Source organism: Phaseolus vulgaris, chromosome 5 (genome assembly GCF_000499845.2).
Source record: "Phaseolus vulgaris cultivar G19833 chromosome 5, P. vulgaris v2.0, whole genome shotgun sequence".
NCBI lineage: Eukaryota > Viridiplantae > Streptophyta > Magnoliopsida > Fabales > Fabaceae > Phaseolus > Phaseolus vulgaris.
This window is the reverse complement of record NC_023755.2, coordinates 10961808-10985152: the sequence shown is the minus strand read 5'-3', so window position 1 is coordinate 10985152 and position 23345 is coordinate 10961808. Positions and strand designations below refer to the sequence as shown.

Genomic DNA, 23345 nt, shown 5'->3' with positions numbered 1-23345 from the left:
ATCATAAAAATGTAAAAAGGTATAAAGTCATAAATTAGGGATTATTTTATATGTAAATTAACAATTAATACTCATAAGTTCCTATATTTTAATATGAAATATTACTGAAATTAGGCGCTTATCAAACATTACCGATGAAAGATTGAAGATAGTCAACTTAGAAGGCAATTGACCTAGATAACTTTGAACAAAAGAGTTCATCATTGCCTCAAATCTTTTGTCACGTTCTTCAAATTGTTTATTTTGTTCAATCATTGTTATATGCTGTTCTTCCAATTTTGAATTTAATGCAATGACCTATATCAGAATACAATCTATCATGAAAAAGAGTGAAAAAAATCCATACACATTAAAAAAACCAATCTATCAACAAGAGCTACACTACATTTGCTACAATTGTTAATACTATCCAATAATATTTAACTCAACAACGTTTCCAATCCTGGCATGACTATCTAAAGTAAAAAAACACCAAATTGCTACATAAGAAAATGCATGTTCAATAACATGATTCTCTAATTCTCTATAAGAAGAAAAGGATGAATATATCACAGTGCGAGAATTCCAAGTATATTCAAACACTTGATAAGGGCAAGGTCCCAATCCCATCCCTCATACATGACCACAATGTTCTTGACTTCCTAAGGCATGAGCTAGTGAACTTTCAATTGACTATATGCTTGAATATTTTTCCCACAAGTTAAATTTATGAATAAAGCTCACATCCAATTTGGTTGAGTTTTAATCTTCATAAAAATTATGTTTACTTCAATCTCTCTTGCCCCATCATTCATAAATTCTCCATTAGCATATTTATGTGTTGCTACCCATACTTCTCCCCTACTAACTTTTTGACCAAGCTCTTGCTCCTAAAAAATTTACCAAAAAGCATATGAATCATGTATATGATATAACAAAAAATTATTGAAGAATCAAGTTATCATCTTATCTTTCTTCCGTGCAATGCTTTTGTATCCACTAGTATGAGGAATTGTTTGCTTGTTTCTATTATCCTTGTTTTTTTTTTGGAAATTTCCTAAGCATAAATGTAGTAAAACTACTAAATATAAGTAAAGCAACACTTACCTTCTAGACACATTGCAATAATTTCATCTCTATTGCGTGTTCCATCATCTCTTTGTTGCCATAGTTATTTCCTGTACTCATTCTATTTTGTGTTAAGTGATTTGAATATATATCTTACATGAGCATTAAATTCAACTTCAAACTTAGCCTTTTTAAAATGATTACACAAGTAAATTCAATGACAATTGCAATATAATATCAATTAAAACACAGGGAAAGTTCATAAATCAATTACTTGAATGGTTTCCTTAAGTATATCTTCTTTGTAATCTTTGGGATTTTTTCTCTAACTTTGATTGTTGATAGGAAATGTATTAACATTTCTTGCAACACGACGAAACAAACTATTCAACAATGCAAGCCATCATCAGTTGGTTGGTTCTCGTTATTTCAATTCACAAGAATCCTCTCATCGAAAAATAAAAATCAAACAATATTCATTGTTAATTGTTTTCTAATTTTGTGCCTTATTATCTGTCAAAATAAATGTAAAATTTATTTTTAATTGAAGAAGACAAAGATAAAAAAAATACCATGTGAGTTTGTAATGTTATTGATTCAAGCTTACAAATGACATCATGATGTGTGTTGAATTTAAGATTGCACATTTTATGAGTTGCACTTTGTTTAGGATTTTTTTGAATTAGCAATTATGGTGAGAAACCCAAAGAAGATTCCTCCTGCACACGAACTTAACCAAGTGGTTAAGTGAGTGTGAAGGTTCACTTCTAGAGGGAAAAGAGAAAAACACAATTATTTGGTGTTGATGATGATGAGGTGCGAAAATAAAAACATATAATGGAAAGAAATAAGATGGAAGAACCCAAGGACATAAAAAGGAATGGAAATGGTGCAAATAAGAAAGGAAAAAGATGAAGAGATGAAGAAAGCTTATGGAAAACGGAGCAAAGAATCACGCCACTTGGAATGGTGGATGGTTCCAAGATTAGTGGTGAGGACCCGCCACTTGAGGTGCACTACACTCAAGATAAGACCAAAGAAATTTAGGAGACAAAACTCACTAATGACTCAAGCAAAGTTTCTTTTCTATTCAATCACAAGAGGAGAGACACCCTATTTATAGATATGAGTGCCTTGGAGAAGAAGTGATACAACCCAATTAGCCAAGCAGATGACCAAGGACACAAGAGACAATTCACATTGTGATCAGTCATCCCAGCATTCAAAACAAGGCCCCACCAAATATCGGAAGGACCTCAGCAAAAGAAGAACTGGCATACCAGAGCATCAAATGTTCTTCCTTCTAATCTTCTTACAAGACAAAAATGTTTGTAAATAAATTGGGCTCACTTTAGGGGTCCAAATAGAAGAATAAACTAGAGTAGGGTGTGTTTAGTAATTTGGGTTTATGCCAAGCCCACCTTTCATGACAAGTGCTTCTAGGTTTAGGGTTTCTTTGACCTACCTTCTAGAAGGCTTCTCACAAATGGCACCCCCTACCCCTCTATCTTGTTCTCCAAGACACTCTCTCCTATAAATAAAGTGTCTTGCCTCATGTATTACACACATTGAATTCGGATAGCAAAGAAACTTTGCATGAGTGTTTTGTGAGACTTGAGAGTTCTCATAGTGGGTCTTATCTTGAGTGTGTGAGCACTTCAAGTGGTGGCTCTTTCACCACTCATGTTGGAGTGTCTCCTTTCTCCATGTGGCATGCTAATCCTTTTTCTGCTAAAAGCTTTCTTCACCCCTTCCTCTTTTTATCTTTCTTTTTGCGTATTCCATTCCATTCCTCTTTATGATATCATGTTTTTCTTTTAATTTTGGTTATCACTTGTCTTTCTTCATCTTATGTTCCTTTCATTTCCGCAATTTACTTTCATCATAATCACCATATTATGTTTTTTTCTCTTTGCCCTCTAGAAGTGAACTTTCACACTTACTTAACCACTTGGTTAAGTTTGTGTTTAGTTGGGATCTTCTTTGGATTCTCACATTAAATTGTTAATCTCAAAAATCATAATCAAAAGAGTAACATCTAAATTGTGCTAATCTAAAATCAATATACATCAGGAAGAGAGGAAGGGTAGGGGTGTAAATGACTACAAGATTCTAGAAACAAGGTTAAATGTGAGCACATGGGGAGTCTTATAGAATCTAGGTCAAAGGTGAGCACATGGGTGAGTTTCTAGAAGCTAGGTTAAGGTGGGCTTTGGCAAAAGCCCAATTTAATAAGTACACCCTCTTCTAGCTTATTTTTCAAATTGAAGCTAAAAGTGAGCCAAACTTATTTACTTAACTTGTCTTGTAAGAAGACTAGAAGGAAGAACAACTAATATTCTGGTTCATTTTTGATTCTGTTAGAATGTATGGCTTTAAACTAGAGAGGGGGGGGGGGGGGTGAACGGTTTAAAGAGGGTTTTCGCAAACTTTTTAGTCTAGAATGAAATCCCTTTAAGAAAACTTGATTCAGAATTCAGTTTGCCAAAAACACAAAGCAATTTAGCACAGCACCAGAAAAACAATCTGTTGTTTCGCAGAAACAATCGGTTGTTTATACCAGTTAACAAATATAAACTAAAACTAAAGAGTTCAAGGGATAGAGAGATTGCACACACAGTTTATACTGGTTCACTCTTAAACCAAGAGCTACATCCAGTCTTCCCAGAAACCACTGGGGGAATCCACTAAGCAATCAAACCTAGATTACTTACACACACCACCAAAGAAGTAACCTTGATCCCCTCAAGACACACACTTCCTTTGGCTCAGCACATACACCACTAAGAATGTTGATCTTGACAACCTCAAAAACACACAACACTTCTCAGCCTTACACAACAAAGTTTACACAGAGTACAGAAGGATTACACTTGTTACAGATTGATCTGAAATCAATACAAGATGAAAATCCTATTCCATTCTCTCTTAATCAAAGTAATCTCAAAGCAATCTTTCAACTCTTCAAAAACTAAAATCAGTGAAAAACTCAAATATGTTTTTCTATGATTTAATCTTAGTTTTTTGTTACAAAAGCTTAACAAACTATTTATTGCTTACAAAGACTGGTCAAAGCATTTAAAACTGGAGCGTATTCAGTTATAAAATCATTTAAAGCTTAGTCAAAGCACAAAACAATTTTCTGTTGTGGTCCCAAAACAAACAATCGGTTGAATGCTCGAATCAATCGGTTGTTTTGGTTTGACAGCAAGTCAACCATCAAAAACAGTTTTCAACATTTATCAAAACACCTAAGTATAAAACAATTGCTGCATGCTCTCCTCTAAGGTTTCCTACAAAGAAGATTTTCAAGTACAAAGATTTGGTCCCCTTATGAATGTGGGTCCATTTGGTTTACATTCATCATTTGAACCTTTACAACATTTGAGAATCCACTTCATAAAGCCTCTAGGAACAACATATTTTCTGATTTTTACAGAATCTGACAGAATGGCCTCTTTTCATGCAATAGAACCATGTAACAACCGGTTGTTTCGACAGATCAATCGGTTGTTTTTCTAACAGTTTCGAAAATGACTTTGAAAATCTATCTTGCTTGTTCTGTGGGTTAAAACCCAATCCTGCTTTTCCAAAAACACAGTTTTGAAATGCCAAGACATTCTCAAAGTTGGATTGACCTTTTGAAAGCTTATCCACAGTTTTAACAAGATAATGAACTTTCTTTTCAAGATTTTCGCAATTTTCACAAATAAGAGTATCACACTTGCAAGAAGAGTTTTTGTAAACAATTTCAAGGTTTTCAAAATCTGTTTTTGAATTTTCCAACTCTTCTTCCAGTGTTTTTACTCTATTTTCAAGCCAGATATTCATTCCCTTTAACCGGTTGTTCAAGAGGGCCAATCGGTTAGCTTCTTCATGTGTTTCCTGAAAAGCTTGAAGCAATTGACTGTAATTTTCAGAATTTGAGGAGTTAGAGGAATTTACTGTTGAACCAAGTAGTGTTCAATGTTTTGAAGAATCCAAATCCTTTGAAGGATGATGAAGCCTCTGCTTTGCTTCATGCTGCTGTGCTGGTTTAAGCTTTGTTCTGGGGTAGTTCAATGTTGTAATCAACCCTTAGATTAAATCTCAAAGCAATTAGCATCTCAATTTTATCAAAGCAAAATGTTTTTTAAACTAAGTTGAAACAACCGATTGTTTTGTCGAAACAACCGATTGTTTACACTTAGGTGTTTTGAGAAAGTTTGAAAACTGTTTTTGAATGGTAATTTTTGTTAAGTAACAAAACAACTGATTGATTCGAGGAAAAAATCGATTGTTTGTTTTGAAACCATAACAGAAAAATTGTTTTCTTTGACTGAACTTTAAATGCTTTAACTAAATACGCTCCAGTCATTAAATGCTTTGACCAATCTGTTTTAAATGCAATTAACAGTTTTTTAAGATTTGATAACAAACTATATTCTTAGATATATTATTAAAAACTGTTTTTATGTTTTAAGAATCTTGAAACAAAGTTTTAATCTAAGAAGAGTTTTAAAAAGAGTTCTGAGATTGCTTAAGAGTTGAGAGATTGATCAAGGTGCTGAATAGGATTCTACTTGTATTGATTTCAGATATTCATCTGTAACAAGTGTAATCTTTGTAAACTGCTGAACAATTCGTTTGTGTGTTTTTGCTGAGATTGGCTGTGTGTTCTTGAGGTGTTCAAGATCAGCAATTTTAGTGTTGGCAAGGAGAGTGTGTTTCTTGAGGTGTTCAAGGTCATTCTCTTGGTTGTGGTGTAAGTGATCAAGTGGTGATTGCTTAGTGGATATCCTCAGGGTTTCTGAGAAGACTGGATGTAGCTCTAGTTTGGAGTGAACCAGTATAAACAACCGTGTACAATCTCTCTATCCCTAACTCTTTAATTTCAGTTTGTTTGTTGTTTGCTGGTATAAACAACCGATTGTTTCGAAGAAACAACCGATTGTTTTTTCTAGTATTACAGTTTTGCTTGCTGTTTTGGCTAACTGAATTGCTGAATTAATTGGTTTCTGAAATAAGTTCATTCTAGCTTCAAAAAGTTTGCGAAAACCCCTTTAAACAATTCACCCCCTCTAGTTTAAAGCCATCTTTTCTAACACTTACACTGCTTGAATCATCTTCCTTTTTGGCCATGAAGCAGAGGTTGAGGCTTTTTCTATTTTGCCTCCTTTTCCTTCGTGCTTCGCTCCTTGTTCTTACTTCCTTTGATTCATTGATGTTCCCATGAGTAGCTTTGAGTGTGTCTCACATCTCTTTGACAGATTTGCATTTAGATATCCTAAAAACTCATTAGTATTTAGTGCATAAGCTATTATGTTTTGAGCAGTACAATCAAGCTTGGCCATCTTACATTCTTCATTGGTCCATTGGGACCAAGGTTTTGCAATAAAAGGTCCATTCTTTTTAAGCTATAGAATGTAAGGGCCATTTTCGATTGAATCCCAAATTCCTTGATCAATGGATTCAACAAAGATTTTCATTCTAGCCTCCCAATACTTATAATTCAAACCATAGAATAAAGGTGGTTTGTAGATTGAAACACCTTGCTCGAAAGATAGTTTTCCAGCCATGGAAAAAGATCAAACTTTAGTAACTTTCAAGTACCAAACTCTTGATGCCAATTGTTAGAATGTATGGCTTTAAACTAGAGGGGGGTGAATGGTTTAAAGACGGTTTGCAAACTTTTTACTCTAGAAAGAAATCCCTTTAAGAAAACTTGATTCAGAATTCAGTTTGCCAAAAACACAAAGCAATTTAGCACATGACCAGAAAAACAATCGGTTGTTTCGCAGAAACAATCGGTTGTTTATACTAGTTAACAAATATAAACTGAAATTAAAGAGTTCAAGGGATAGAGAGATTGCATACACAGTTTATACTGGTTCACTCTTAAACCAAGAGCTACATCCAGTCTTCCCAGAAACCACTGGGGGAATCCACTAAGCAATCAAACCTAGATTACTTACACACACCACCAAAGAAGTGACCTTGATCCCCTCAAGACACACACTTCCTTTGGCTCAGCACATACACCACTAAGAATATTGATCTTGACAACCTCAAGAACACACCACACTTCTCAGCCTTACACAACAGAGTTTACACAAAGTACAAAAGGATTACACTTGTTACGGACTGATCTAAAATCAATACAAGATGAAAATCCTATTCCACTCTCTCTTAATCAAAGCAATCTGATGAGCATATATTTATTCACACTCACTAGCCTTATTTATAGATTATTGGACTATAATAATAAATAAATCCATTGTTTTAATTAATATTCTTATAATTGGGTTTATTTGGGCCTTAACTATTATTATTTTTGTGTTTTTAGAGTAAATTATCTGGAGGAAGCATCTACCTTTGTGAATGGGCCAAATATGCAAAAGTCCAAGTTGCTTCTTGAACCAAAACAGAAAACAAATTCTGAGGAGAAGAAAGAGAAAATAAAATCTACAATATCCCATAAACAGAATTGGAAGCAAATCTTCTGCAAATTAAAAAGAATTATGGAAAGTGGAAACTGTTAACAAAATATAAACTACAATATTTTTCAAAGATCCTTGGAGCAGAAAAGCCAATAAAAGGACACTAGCATCAAGGAGAAGAGGAGAGTTTCATAGAGTTTTCTTACTTTCTTTTCTTATTTGTAATTCTTTTGCCTCCGCATGGAAAACTAAACCTTTTGGTTGATTCCTTTGTGATTCCCCATTGAGTTCTGAGGTTTTGATCAATAAAAGTTTCTATTTTTAATTCTCTATAGCAGTTGTTTTTATTGTCTAATCTCCTGGAAAACTAGTTTTTGAGAGAGGTTGTACTTGAAAGCATGATTGAGAGTCTTCCTTATCTTAAACTTTGGTTTCTTAGTTAGTTCGTATTGTTCTAATTAATTTCTTGGGCGCATGATTCAAGAGAGAGGAGATAAGCATTCTCATGGAGTATACGCATGGAACAAAGTGGGTATTGATTAAACCGGTAGACGCATGCTTTACTGGTGAGCTTCAGTTGAATTAGATTTGGCGCATGTTCAATCTAGTATAGCTCTGCTAAGGATTGAGAAAAGAATAATCTTTAGAGAGCCTGTGAAGAATTCATTTGTGGAAGAACTTGGGAGTCAATCTACATTCTTTACTGATTCAAATCGTCATTTATATTTTCCTGTTTAACGATCGCAACCCCTGTTACTTTACCATTATTGCTAATTTTCATTGTTTGCAGATAGGTTTTGAATTCTATTCACTGAAATTACTATTCGATTCATTGGGAGACGACTTGGGGTCATCTAACCACAACTATACCATCATCTCTCTAGTGTTAGACAAGTCTACGGTAGAATCATATTAATTTGACAGCAAAACAACAACTATCAAATTTGGCGTCGTTGCCGGGAAATCCAATTTGATTTTGGTTATCAGGTTATTCTTTCTTATCTGCATAATTTTTTTTTCCTATTTTTTTTCTGCATATTTAACCTTTGTTTTCTTCCTTTTAGTTTTTATTTATTTATTATAGCAATGAAAAAAACGAAAAAAAAATCTAATATTTAGGATATCTCTTACCTTTATTTTATTTTGATTTATTTTTATTTTCTTTCTATATATCTTTTATCTTTATTTTGTTTTGATTTGTTTTATTTTCTTTCTTTATATCTTTTATCTTTATTTTTTGTTTTTATTTGTTTTTATTTTATTCCTTTATATCTTTTATCTTTATCTTATTTTGCCTTTATTTTATATCTTTTATGTTTTTAGCTATTTCTTTTATTTTGTTTTGTCATCTTTATTTATTTCTATTTTTGTTTTTGTTTACTTTTTTTATTTCCTATATTTTATTTATTTCTTTATTTATTTTAACATATATTTTTTTTTCTCTAACTTTTTTTTTAAGCATTAAGTGTAGCATTTGCATAAGTTTTTTTTTATAGGATTTTGCATTTAGGGTAGACACTTCAGTTGCTACTCTTTGATTTTTTAATATTGAAAGCAATTCAGGGAAGACTCTGGCTAGGAAAGACTTGGTTTCTAAGTTTGTCCACTTGTGACTCACCTCTCTTTCCTGGGAGTTTACTTGGTTTGCTTTTCAATTTAAGAAAAAAAAGAGTTTGCTCTAAGGCGTCTAATAGGTGTTGGTGTCCATAATATACATCCCATGTTTTCAATTCTAAAATGAAACGGAAATTAGCTGAAGAAATTTACAATTATGATATTCATTATGAGCCATATTTGCAGCAACCTTCACAATTTTATGAGCAGCCTCTACAACAATGTGAACCATATTTTCAACAACCTCAACATTTTAATCCATATTATCAGTCGTCATATGAGCAACCTCAACAGCAACCATATTATCAACAATATTATTTTGATGAAAGGCAAACACCTTTTCAACCATTTTTGCAAACTGATAATATTTCTCATAATCTTGAAGATCCATCTTTAGAGGAGTTGGTGAGACAATTAATGATAAATACAATGAAATCTCAAAAAAGCATAGATGTTAGTATATTAAAATTAAAAGAGAAAGCTAGTCAATTGGCTAGACAAGTTGAAGATATTGCTAAGAATTTTGATGATACATGTGCAACATGTGTTGAGATGAACAAATGCATATCATCTGATGATATGTTTTGCATTGCAGACGCTGATATTACTACACCAACATTGTCTAATGAGTCAGAGTGCATAGATGCAACCATACCAATTGTTTTTTATGCTGACCAAGTTGATTTGCAGGTTGTTAGGATCTCTGAACCATTACCAACTAATGTCCAACCTCCACTGATGGAGGAAAAATCATTGCTTAATCAAGAGGCTTTAGACTTTATGACACATGCTGAAGTTGTTGATGTTGTTATACTTGCTGAATCTACTGAAAAAGATATCGCACTAGCAGATGACTCTAACAGGGTTTTGGAGGTAATACAAGATGAGGAAGAGTTGACATTGGCCATCTTTCAGGTAGATGCTGCTAGTGGAGAAGAAGATGACATTATTCTTCCATCCTTGAAGCTTCAAAGAATACAACCTCCGTTATTTAAGGTGAAGCCCATATCACTCATTCCATCATCTCCACTGGCTACACCTTCTATCATAATTGGAACGTCTGAAAGCAGCCTTTACCAGCCACCACCGCCTCCTAACTTACATTTCATTCCATCTCCCACCCCAACTAGACTGTCTACCCTAGCTAGACTGTCTAGCCTTAGACCACCACCCTTAGACGATCCCCAAAGAGCTAACCATATCAGATCGTCTATGATGAATAAATTTTTATCTTCCATATATACTCTAGAAAGTACCATCATCCATTCATGGAAGAAACTGTACCATTTCACACGCCCTCCAGACCTACCCCAGTTCCACCCACTATTTCAAGGCTTCTTCAACATAATATTTTTGTTACATAGTTTACCAAGGTACTGCATGCTTTGGTTAGACGATCCAGCTGATGGTGTTTCTACACCACTATGGATGAAGAGTCTTGGCTTATACTGTAGAGGGGATGGTTGAAACAACTGCAACTGCCACTTCCCTCAAGCTGAATGAGGGAGTACTTCTTCTCGCACTTTTATCGTACACGTTTATTTATTGATTTTACATTGAGGACAATGTGTGATTTAAGTGTGGGGGAGGAGAATGATAGTTTAGGATTTATCTTTTGTTGATTTGTTTTTTTTTTCTTTTATTTATTTGAATCTCTTTTTGCTTCTGTTAAAATAAAAAAGCTTTTTAGGATTGTCTAATGGATGACATGTTTTATAATTCTTGAAAATCTTGCTTTCTTTATCTTTGTTGTTTGGATTTTCTTAAAAATTGATAAATAAGTTGGTTATGAAAAATTTTGGGTTGAATCTTTTGATAAACTGTCCTAGTGAGTTTTTGAGCCTTAATTAATATATCATTTTTTTAGTGTGTTTTTACTCATGTTTGCTTATACTCTAGAACTTAGCTTGATTCTTTGTTTTACAATTGTGATTTACGTGCATGAACTGATATGATAGAGGTATTCTTTGTTTAAATTAACCCACTAGCCATACTAGCCTACCTTTATGATAATAATCCATTTGTTAGCCCTTTGAGCCTATAGCCTTTTTCTTATTTTTTTTTTAACCCTCATTACAAGCCTCAAAACAAGAAAAACCATGTTTGTCCCTACCTTAGAAGATAAAGGAGCTTTGAAATCATGTGGAAATAGGTTTTTGAATAAGTGTCGGGGTGTATCTCATTTTCATAGTTTACCTCTTCAGTTTTAAAGAAAAAAAAAGAAAAAAAATACAACAAGAAAAAGAAAAATAAAGAAAATAAGAGTGGATCCTCTAATACATTGGATTGACTGTCTACTATATGAAAAAAAAAAATATCTTGAAATGAAAAGAGGAGTTGAATTGTCATAATACTTACACTTGTTTTTAGACCTATCCTTCATTGCTCCTTTGTTTTTCTATGATTTTGAGCCTAATTTCCCCCTTTTACCTACCTTTACCTTAGCCTAATTACATCCCTTATGAAGACCTCTTGATCTTTGATTGCATGTTTTTTTCAATTGTTATGAATATTAGAGTCTTGCTAAGCATATGGTAGTGTTTGTCTGCATGGGTGCTGAGTGTAAATACAAACCCTAAACACTTGAGAGTAGGAGAGTCTCCAGTGAAGTTTTGTCAATTTTGATTCAACCTTTGATTTCAATTGCCTGCTTGTATATTAAAATGTAGGAATTTCCATTCACATTCTTGATTCCTTGATTTCTTGAAATTATATCATGTCTTTCATTATGAATTCTTAGAATTTTCTATTTGTTATTTGCACTGTTTTTCTTTTCTTTTTAAACCTTAGAGTGTTTTGCCCGGGAGTGCAAAAGGATAAGTGTGGGGGTATTTGATGAGCATATATTTATTCACACTCACTAGCCTTATTTATAGATTATTGGACTATAATAATAAATAAATCCATTGTTTTAATTAATATTCTTATAATTGGGTTTATTTGGGCCTTAACTATTATTATTTTTAATTTTGTGTTTTTAGAGTAAATTATCTGGAGGAAGCATCTACCTTTGTGAATGAGCCAAATATGCAAAAGTCCAAGTTGCTTCTTGAACCAAAACAGAAAACAAATTCTGAGGATAAGAAAGAGAAAATAAAATCTACAATATCCCATAAACAGAATTGGAAGCACATCTTCTGCAAAATAAAAAGAATTATGGAAAGTGGAAACTGTTATCAAAATATAAACTACAATATTTTCCCAAGATCCTTGGAGCAGAAAAGCCTATAAAAGGACACAAGCATTAAGGAGAAGAGGAGAGTTTCATAGAGTTTTCTTACTTTCTTTTCTTATTTGTAATTATTTTGCCTCCACATGGAAAGCTAAACCTTTTGGTTGATTCCTTTGTGATTCCCCATTGAGTTCTGAGGTTTTGATCAATAAAAGTTTCTATTTTTAATTCTCTATAGCAGTTGTTTTTATTGTCTAATCTCCTGGAAAACTAGTTTTTGTGAGAGGTTGTACTTGAACGCATGATTGAGAGTCTTCCTTATCTTAAAATTTGGTTTCTTAGTTAGTTCGTATTGTTCTAATTAATTTCTTGGGCGCATGATTCAAGAGGGAGGAGATAAGCATTCCCATGGAGTATACGCATGGAACAAAGTGGGTATTGATTAAACCGGTAGACGCATGCTTTACTGGTGAGCTTCAGTTGAATTAGGTTCGGCGCATGTTCAATCTAGTTTAGCTCTGCTGAGGATTGAGAAAAGAATAATCTTTAGAGAGCCTGTGAAGAATTCATTTGTGGAAGAACTTGGGAGTCAATCTGCATTCTTTACTGATTCAAATCATCATTTATATTTTCCTGTTTAACGATCGCAACCCCTATTACTTTACCATTATTGGTAATTTTCATTGTTTGCAGATAGGTTTTGAATTCTATTCACTGAAATTACTATTGGATTCGTTGGGAGACGACTTGGGGTCATCTGACCACAACTATACCATCATCTCTCTAGTGTTAGACAAGTCTACGCTAGAATCATATTAATTTGACAGCAAAACGACAGCTATCACATTCTCAAAGAAATCTTTCAACTCTTCAAAAACTAAAATCAATGAAAAACTCAAATTTGTTTTTCTATGGTTTAATCTTAGTTGTTTGTTACAAAAGCTTAACAAACTGGAGCGTATTCAGTTATAAAATCATTTAAAGCTCAGTCAAAGCACAAAACAGTTTTCTGTTATGGTCCCAAAACAAACAATCGGTTGAATGCTCGAATCAATCGGTTGTTTTGGTTTGACAGCAAGTCAACCATCAAAAACAGTTTTCAACCTTTCTCAAAACACCTAAGTATAAAACAATTAGTTGTTTCGACAAAACAACAGGTTGTTTTTTACTTAGTTTGAAAAACACTTTCAATTAAAAAGGTTTGAGAATGCTTAAGCTTTGGATTCAATCAAGAGTGGATTAACACAAATAATCTACCACAGATCCTATTCTAATACACCTCAGCAACAACAAGCACCTTCATCCTTCCATCAAACACAAAGGGTTTGGATTCTTCAAAGCTTGAACACACTTGATTCAATAGATTCTCCCTCTGTTGAGGCTCTTATGAGATTTGGTGAGGCTTTGTCTTGTATGTTGAGATGACTGACCTAGTTATGAAGAGTCTGTGGTGTCCTTCGTCATTTGTTTGTCGAGATAGTTTGTATCATGCCTCCCAAGTTGGAAAGAATTTGACCTCGAATTTAGAACTCATGTAAATAACATAGATAGTTTGTTCACAGGAAAAAATAGAAACATTTCTAGACTTGGTATGTGAAGAAAATTTATGTTCATTAAGCTTTGGGAGTTGGTATGGGTGAGTTCTACATTTAGGCCATGTTTGAAAAGAATAATTGGAGATGAAATGTTTTCTTTGTGAAAATCATCTTAGAAGGTGAAAACCCTTAGGAGGTTTGTGAATATCATTCCTAAACTTCTTTATCAAAGATGTAGAGTATTTAGAATGATTAGGTCATGAAAAAAATAAGGAAGAAAAATACCTTTGAGGTGTAGTTTGTATTTTTGTACGAGTCAACATTATTGTTTTTACTGCGTGAGGTGAGGTGATGATGATACTTATTTTATTTTTTCTTTCTTCATCTTTTTCATTTTCTCTTTTGGTTTTCATTTTGACTTGGTTCTCATTAACTTCTTTGGGAGAGAGGGGTTTAAATATAATCTTATGCCCTTGGAAGTTGAAAGAAATCTTATTGGTATGGCCATCATGTAAAATCTTCCTATGATAATGCCAAGGCCTTCCAAATAGAATATGTGTTGCTTCCATTGGCACAACATCACATAAAACCTCATCTTTATACTTTCCTATATCAAAAGTTATGAGGACTTGTTTATTAACCATAATTTCACCCTCTTCACTAAATCATTGTAGTTTATAGGGCTTTGTATGAGAGATAATGGGTAGTCCAAGCTTCTCCACTACTTTTGTACTTGCCACATTAGCATAACTACCCCCATCTACGATCATGGAACATAACTTGTTGTTGATAAGGCATTGGGTGTGAAAAATATTTTCTCTTTGAGTGTCATTAAAAGGTTTTTGAATAGTACCCAACATTCGCCTTACCACTAATAAGTCACCTTCACAAGGTATCTCACATTCATCCTCACTTGGGGTTTTTGAATAGGAAGGGGAACTAGCTCTAGATGATTAGGAACTATGATCACTCACAACTATTCCTCATTTAACCATCATGGTTCTTTTGGTTGGACAATTGGCAGTTATATGCCCAAAACCTAAACATTTGAAACATTTTCTATTTGAGGTTTTGGTGGGTGACTTATGGTAGAGGTGGAAGGGTTTTCTTTAGAAACTTTATGATGGGAAGTGGTTTCTTTTAAGAAATTGGAAGGATAAGTTTTAGTAGAAATTTTGTTTTTATCCTGCCATGAAGATTAGTAGAAGCCATCATTATGAGTAATTTTGAAAGTTGTTTTCTTCAAAATTTGTGATTCCTCCTTGATGGATAGGTGAACCAATTTCTCTAAAGAAGAGTACTCATATAACGCTACAATATCTTGAATCTCTCTCCTCAAACTACTTACAAACCTAGCTATCTTTGACTCCTCACTATCACGCATATTAATCTTAGTCAAACTAGTTTCCAAGTCTTTAAAGTATTCATCTACTGTCTTAGATCCTTGATGAAGTCGTTGGGGCTTCAACAAAAGTCCCTTCCTATAATGAGGAGGAACAAACCGTGCGCGCATGCATTCTGTCAAATCATACCAAGAGACCACGACTGACCTCTTGTTCAAACCAATGTCCATTACAATTTGATGTCACCACTGCATGGCATAATCTAAAAACTCTAGAGAAGCTAACTTAACCTTTTGGTCCTCTTCGACCTCATACACATTAAAAATTTGTTCTTCCTTAGCTTCCTATCCTAGATATATATTTGGGTCACTATCACCTTAAAACTAGGTAATTTTATGAAAGGTAGGGTCTTCTTTGGTTGTTGATGATGGTGTCTAGCTTCAACATTTTTCATTCTCCAATCTTCTTCTTCTTAACTTTCATAGTGCATGTAATGTCTTGTAGCTCTTCTAGGCTCCCATCTCCTCTCGCGGTTTTGTCTCGCTTGTGTATCCTCTAGCCTTTGCATCCTTTCCATTACTTGTCGCATTTCCTCTTCCTTGTGGGCCAAGCTCCTCTTGGTATCCTCAAGCTCTCCTAAAAGACGTGTATTTTGAGGAGATTGTGATTTGGAAGATTCCCCTAAAGATAAATGATGCATATTTGCGCACAACAAACATTAACCAATTAGTTTTTAATAACAAATAATGCACTCACTCACGTGTATCATTCAAATATTTAGTAAAGGATGGAAAAAGGGTAGAATCACTCAAGAAAGGTTTTCAAAAACGCCAAAGGGTCTACACTTGGTAGCAACACTTCAAGTGAAAGAGGTCAAAACTCTTAGCACTTGCTCATGCAAAGAATCCCCCAACAAAAATTTAAGAGAATTTAAAGACAAGTAAGAAAAGTTGAAAGAAAGAAAGCTAAACAAAAAAGGAAGTAAGATGATGACAAAACTTAAACACGAAAAACAAGAAAACAGTTATGAAGACTCAAAGAAACTTACTTAAACTTTTAAACTACGAAGGATAATTTTGTTAGAGATTGCAAAAGTAAGAAGGATAAAATTCCAAAAATGTGAAAACAATTTGCTACATGAAAAGAATCCTCTTTTGTAATTGAATTTTGAAATGTGAATGTAATCAAATTGTTTACATTCTTGTCATGCATAATTTTACTTCACTTTTCAATTTCCACAAATGGATTGGGATTCAAATCATGTGATCACTTGAATTCTTTGTTTGGAACTAAATCAACTACCACTTAAACAAATTCTAATTATTTCTTTTAGTTCTTCACAATTTAAAGCAAAGTAAGCAGAATGGACTTATAGACTCCTAGAACACTAAGAACATAAGACTCAAGCAAAAATAGGTAAAGAAAGAAAAAGAATGACACAAATAATTCAAAAGTAGAATTTAAATTGCTTAATGACTAAAAAGAAGGAATTGTAAATGACAAGAATTTAAAGACTGAATTGAAAAGTGTTGAATTAAAAAGCGGAATTTAAATTGCTTGAAGATAACGACAAAATTAAAATGTGCTGGAATTTAAAGGCAGAAATTAACTCAAAAGAATTTAAGCACAAGATAACCATGCTCTGAATACCACATGATGTGAGTTGATTTTAGATTTACACATTTTAGAGGTTACTCTTTTGTTTAAGATTTTTTAGATTAACAAATTAAAGTGAGAACCCAAAGTAGATTCCTACTGGACACGAACTTAACTAAGTGGTTAAGTAAGTGTGAAGGTTCACTTCTAGAGGGCAAAGAGAAAACACAATATGGTGATTATGATGATGAATGTAAATTGGGAAAATGGAAAGAACATAAGATGAAGAAAGACAAGTGATAACCAAAATTAAAAGACAAACATGATATCATAAAGAGGAATGCAATGGATGGCGTAAAAGGAAGATGAAAAAAGGAAGGGATGAAGAAAACTTATGGAAGAAGAAGGGATGTCACGCCACTTGGAGAAAAAGGTACTCCAAGATGAGTGGTGAAAGAGCCGCTACTTGAAGTGCTCACACACTCAAGATAAGACCCACTATGAGAGCTCTCAAGTCTCACAAAAACAGTCCTGCAAAGTTTCTTTACTATATTCAAATTCAATGTGTGATTTACAAGAGGGGAGACACCCTATTTATAGATATGAGGGCCTTGGAGAGGAAGAGAAGAAGGATAGGGTTGTAAATGACTACAAGCTTCTATAAACAAGGTTAAATGTGAGCACATGGGGGAGTCTTCTAGAATCTAGGTCAAAGGTGAGCACATGGGTGAGTTCTAAAAGCTAGGTTAAGGTGGGCTTTGGCACAAGCCCAATTTACTAACTACACCCTTTTCTAGCTTATTTTTCTAATTGAAGCTCAAAGTGAGCCCAATTTATTTTCTTAACTTGTCTTGTAAGAAGACTAGAAGGAAGAACAACTGATATTCTAGTTCATGTCCGGTTCTCCCTCTGTTGAGGCTCTTCTTAGATTTGGTGGGGGCATTGTCTTGTATGTTGAGATGACTGACCTAGTTGTGAAGAGTCTGTGGTGTTCTTCGTCATCTGTTTGTCGAGTTGGTTTGTATCAAATCAAGAAGCCATAATTTGCATCTCAACAATACCCATAATTTCTTTCCCTTCACCATCAAATTGTAACCTTAGTGCAGGTTTGGGTATAGATTTAGGGACAGATTCATTTGTATTATCAAATTGAAATTATATTGATATATATTTCGAGGCATGTCAATCCAAGACTTATCCATATCTATATGGAATTGTTTGATAAAAATAAAGCAAACCTATCAAAAATTGTAAAAAAAAATGTGTCAATAGGAGCATTAGAATGAGTAATTAGAATGAGTAGTAGAATATGAGTGAAAATGGTTTAGAATATAAACAAATAAGATCCAATAACAAAACAAGAATCAAAAGAAATTATTAACATTATATATATAACATCGATGCTATTGACGGCTTGTGTGAATTTTTTTAAGAGAAAATATTTTTTTGAAATTTTTATTAGAAAGAGTATAACGTAATACATATAATTATACAAATACTAAAACAACCGTTTTAAATAGCAAATGATGCATGCGATCTTAAAATTTAGAGCCTAAAGTTATATTTTTTTCTTGAGTTTTTATTTTACTTTTTACAAAAAATGTTGGTGATTGCATATCTAAACACTGGGATTCAAATAGCATAAATGTTAGGCAAAACAAACTGGCCCAAACTTATTAAGTAAAACTTAAATTGGTAGGTGTATAAATAGAAGAAAGGAGTAGCAAATAGTAAAATGTTGGGCCAATACTTTTCTAAATAACATGGGAATATATAATAAAAAACGGGTATTTCTTCCTGCACCTGTCAAATTTCTCCTTGCATCCCACTAATTAGGTAAATTGACCAAAATGCTCCGTCTAATTTACCATCATTCTAGAAAGTTCTTTCTAGAACATACTTTGGAAAATTTATGTTTTCCGAGAATATATTTTCTGAATTCTAGAAAGTATATTTCATAAACATTCCAAAAAAAATAATTTGGAAGTCATTTTTAGACGGGATATAACAGTCTTTTTCGAAATTGATAGTTTGTATAAAAAAAATTTGTTGAAATGCACCCCTATATTTTCCTTCCTGCACCACCCACAATATTTGCAAAGACCAAACTATCCCTATTATTTTTTAAAAACTCTAAAATGTACTTGAATTGTATTTTTTTTTTCATTATGGATTATGGAATCCAGAAAATTTCGGATTGTCACTTCAGTTTCGGATCTACCAATCCATAATTCAAAATATGCATTTTACATTAAAAAATTCATCATTAAAAAAAACATTCCGGATCCACCAATCCGTAACAGAAATATGCATTATGGATTCAGAAATCCATAATTCAAAAAAAACATTCTGGATTCACCAATCCATAACTGAATTAGGCTTTCGGATTCAGCAATCCGGAAATCAAGAACTTATGCAAAATTTGCTTCTGAAACACCCCCTGATCTAGAAAAAAAAATGATTCAGTTCCGAATTGATGAATTCGTAGCACACTTCCAAATACCGATTTCTGGTAACCACGGTGCCCTTTTTTCAAATAATGCCATTTTCAGGATTTAGAAAATTATGGGGGTGCAGGAAGAAAAAAGTAGGGGTGCAGGAAGAACAGGCCTGAAAAAGCCGGTGGGAAATAGTTGAAACTTTGGCCCAAATAAATGGGTCCAGAGGTTTTTAAAAGACTTAGGGTGAATATAATAATTAGTCGTGCCAAAAAGTATGCCGGCCTACAACCAATCAACAAGGAAAATAAAAAGACACACATAGGCATGGCACGTTTCACTTGTTTTGTTATTTACTTCAAATGTTCAATACCCTGCAGGCACCAATTCCAAAAACATTTAATTGGAATAGCTTTAAGCCCTTATGTTGTAAAAACACATGGTGGTCCTACAAACATAAAAAGTGATGGAGTAAAGTAAGAAAGACAATTTCTTCCTCCACCTCCATAGTTTTTGTCTGCACTTCCATAAACATTTTTATTCCAAGACTACCCTTTGGCAAAAGGTGTAAAGTTTTTTTTTGAATTATATAATTCATAGACCTTATGAACTCTAGAATTCATAATACAAAATTATATTTTGAATTCTAGAATTTATAAGGCATTTTAGAACCCAAAAATTACATTCTGAATTCTAAAATACATTTTGAATTCTAAAATTTGGAATACAATTTTGTTTTTCAAATTCAAGAGTTTGAAAGATATTTTCGAACCCAAAAAAATACCTTCCAAACTCTAGAATTTGAAATACAAAATTGTATTCCGAATTCTAAAGTTCGGAATTTTAGAATCCAAAAGAAAGGGAAGAGGGTGTTAATAAAAAGGATGAAGAAAGGACAAAGTTATGATTGAATCTCTATTCAAATGTAGTTGAAATTGTGATACCTGAAAATTTAACAGGGTGATTGATTAGAACAAAGAATGACAAAACAAAGAGGAATGAGTCCAATCAAACCAAGTGAGTGCGTGAACCTTAAACAGTTTTGAGAGTTTTACTGATGAATTGACAGTTTTTGTTGCTTAATTTTTATTTTTGTTACATCATAAAAGAGCTTGAAGATGATTGAGGCATTCGTTTGTGTTAATTAGAAAACCAGGGCCACATAGCCAACCTTTATCGTATTAGAATTCCATTTTTTTATATATCCCCTTTGGGCCAATAATTTTTGTTATTATTGCACCTTAACCTTTGATGATATATTTTCCTACCCTTTAGCATGTTTAAGGAAGGAGAACATACATGCAATAAATATAGAAAAGGGAATAGTTGGTTCTAATTGTGAAAAAAAGAAAAAAAAAAGAAACAGAACAAGGAAAAGAAATAGAAAAGAAAATTTTCATCATGAAAATCAGGAGAAGTTAGGAAAAAAAATGAGGAAAAGTGTGAACTCAAAAGAAAATGGTGATTAGATAACATATATGTTCTCTATAATTGGATTGTAGGTATGTTCTTCTTCTGTAATATGTGCATTTTGTTATCTGAAAAACCAATACTTTCTGGAAGCCCAACCTCATTACAACCCTGGAAAAGACCTCAAGATTCATGTTTCTAATATGTTTGTGATCTGAAGATGAAATGAAAAGCAACTGTGATTTGTTATGATTCCGTGAAAATAGAGAGAAACAGAAAATAGAGAGAAACATTTATTTGTGAGCATATGAAAAGATATTCTTTGATGAATAGTCATTTATTTGTTTTGATTTGATCATGGAAGTTGATTGTGTATATATTTTTCGATATTTGAATTTGGAAGCATCATAAGTTTCTAATTTGATCTGTTATTTAGTAAATTAAGCTATTTTGATATTTAAATTCAAATATATTCATTTATTTTGCTTAAGGATAAACAAGATTCTAAGTTGGGGAGAGTGATAAGTGCCTAATTTCCTTAATATTTCATATTAAAATATAGACACTTATGAGTATTAGTTTCTAATTTACATATAAAATAATCCCTAATTTATACCATTTTACATTTTTTATGATCTTTAATTGAATAAGATCATTTTATGTGAGAGAGAGAGAGTGAGAGAGAGAGAGTGAGAGAGAGAGTGAGAGAGAGAGAGAGAGAGAAGTTCAACTTAGATTAATTGGGCTATTTTTATTTTTTTATCATTAAGCACATGAGCGCGATGCAAGAAGTCACCTAACCCTGACAAATGACAAATTAGGTTAAATGGGGATAGAGGCACAACCCTAGGTGTGCCAGATTGAGAGGAAAACACAATAAAACACAATAGAATACTTAACATATTTGAGTGCTAAGGATAGACTTGAAATGTTAATTGCCATTAACGTCTGAGTGTGATTCTAAGTTGTTTTTATAAATATGTGAGGGATCGATATTTAGGAAACATTCTTAAGGATTTTATATGCAAGAGATCGATATAAATGAATTTTTTACGGACATCAATTTGAATCATAGAACTTAATATTAACATGTTAATCAAAATACATGAGAGTGAGAGAGATGAAACCTAATCATTGCCAACACGATCACGTCAACCGTCTTTTTAATTGTTTTTGTTTTATATTCAGTGATCATTGTAGTCAGTAATTCACTATTGCCGATGGGATCGATATCTATCCGTAGAGACAATTATTACTTCTGACAAAGCGGTGCATTTTTCGTAAAAAATCATCAAATTTTTTGCGCTGTTGTCGGAAATAGGTTTGAGTTGTTGAGTATAATCTCCTAAATATTGTGAATATTTTAATTGTTTTAATTTGTTTTTGTTTTATTATATTTTATTTTAGTTTTTTTAGGTTTAGTTTACGGTGTTTTATTTAGGTTTACGTAGTTATTATTTATTTGTTTTAATTAATTATTTTTTATTACTAGTTTTAATTCTTATTTTTACGTAAGCTAGTTAGTTAGAATTTTAGTTAGTTGTTAGAAATATAATTTTAACTTTTATTTTGTTTTAGCTTTATTTTATTTTTATTTTATTTTATTTCTATTATTTATTTGTTAATTTTAAGTACGTTATTTCTTGTTTTTAGTTTTTATTTTACGTAAGTTTTTATTTTATTTATACTTTTTTTCTTTTCTGAATATTTTTTGTTATATTTTCTTTTAGCGTCATTTTATTGTTTTATTCTATTTTATTTTTGTTTTATTTTATTTTTAAGTTTTAATTTGTAGTTTAGGCAGTTATTGATTTTATTTTACTTAGCTATTTAAATTGTTGTTTATTTTTGAATTTTTGAAAAAAAAATAATATAAAATTTCGGTTACTACTTGTGAATTTTTCTTGCTAACCCTTGCATTAGCTGCTTTTATATGATATTGAGAAGTGAGGTTCCAAAAGACTACTTACTATTTGAAGCAGAAATTGAGAAGATGACCAAAAAAATCGAAAATCAAAGGCAAAAGACAATCAAGAAGATAATAGAGAGTGTTATTCAACATCTTCTTCTTTTTCCATTGATATTTTTCAGGAGAATAACAACATTGCAATACATGCAACTAACAAAGCCCTGGAGATGAATCCTGCATTTCTCACCCTCGTTAGCACTAATCAATTCATGGCGGTGGATCATAAGGATCCCCATACACACTTGGCTACTTTCTATGAGTTGGTGGGAACTATGGGTTTCCAGACAGGTGATCTTGAAAGTGTATATATGCAGTTGTTTCCTTTTTCTTTAGTAGAGAAAGTAAAGGAGTGACTTAAATCACATCCTAATCAGATCCTAACCAGATGGAAGGATGTGGAGGAAATTTTTTTACAGAGATTTTTCCCAATTTATCGTTACATTAAAGTCAAGTCTAAAATCTTTATGTTCAGACAAGGAGCAGATGAATCTTTCTGTGAGACATGGGAAAGATTTAAGTTGATGCTGAGAAAATGCCCAAATCATGGGTTTGAAGACATTGCTCAACTGAGCATATTTATTAATGGTCTCAGATTTGATACGAAAATGCTCTTAGATGTTGCAGCTAGTGGTACAATGATGATGCTTGATGCAGATCAAGCAACGAGGATTATTGAAGTTTTGGCCACAACTGACTATCAAGCTCAACATGACAAACAAAGTCATCAAAAGAGAGGATTGTTGGAGTTAAATATAGCAGATGCATTGCTGTCTGGAAATAAGATTCTAACACAACATATTAA

General features: G+C 32.8%; 1 pseudogene; it reads right to left on the bottom strand.

Annotated features, from left to right (window-relative positions):
• Window positions 1–22986: 22986 nt before the first annotated feature.
• On the bottom strand, window positions 22987–23093 carry LOC137836256 (small nucleolar RNA R71; annotated as a pseudogene).
• Window positions 23094–23345: the final 252 nt, after the last annotated feature.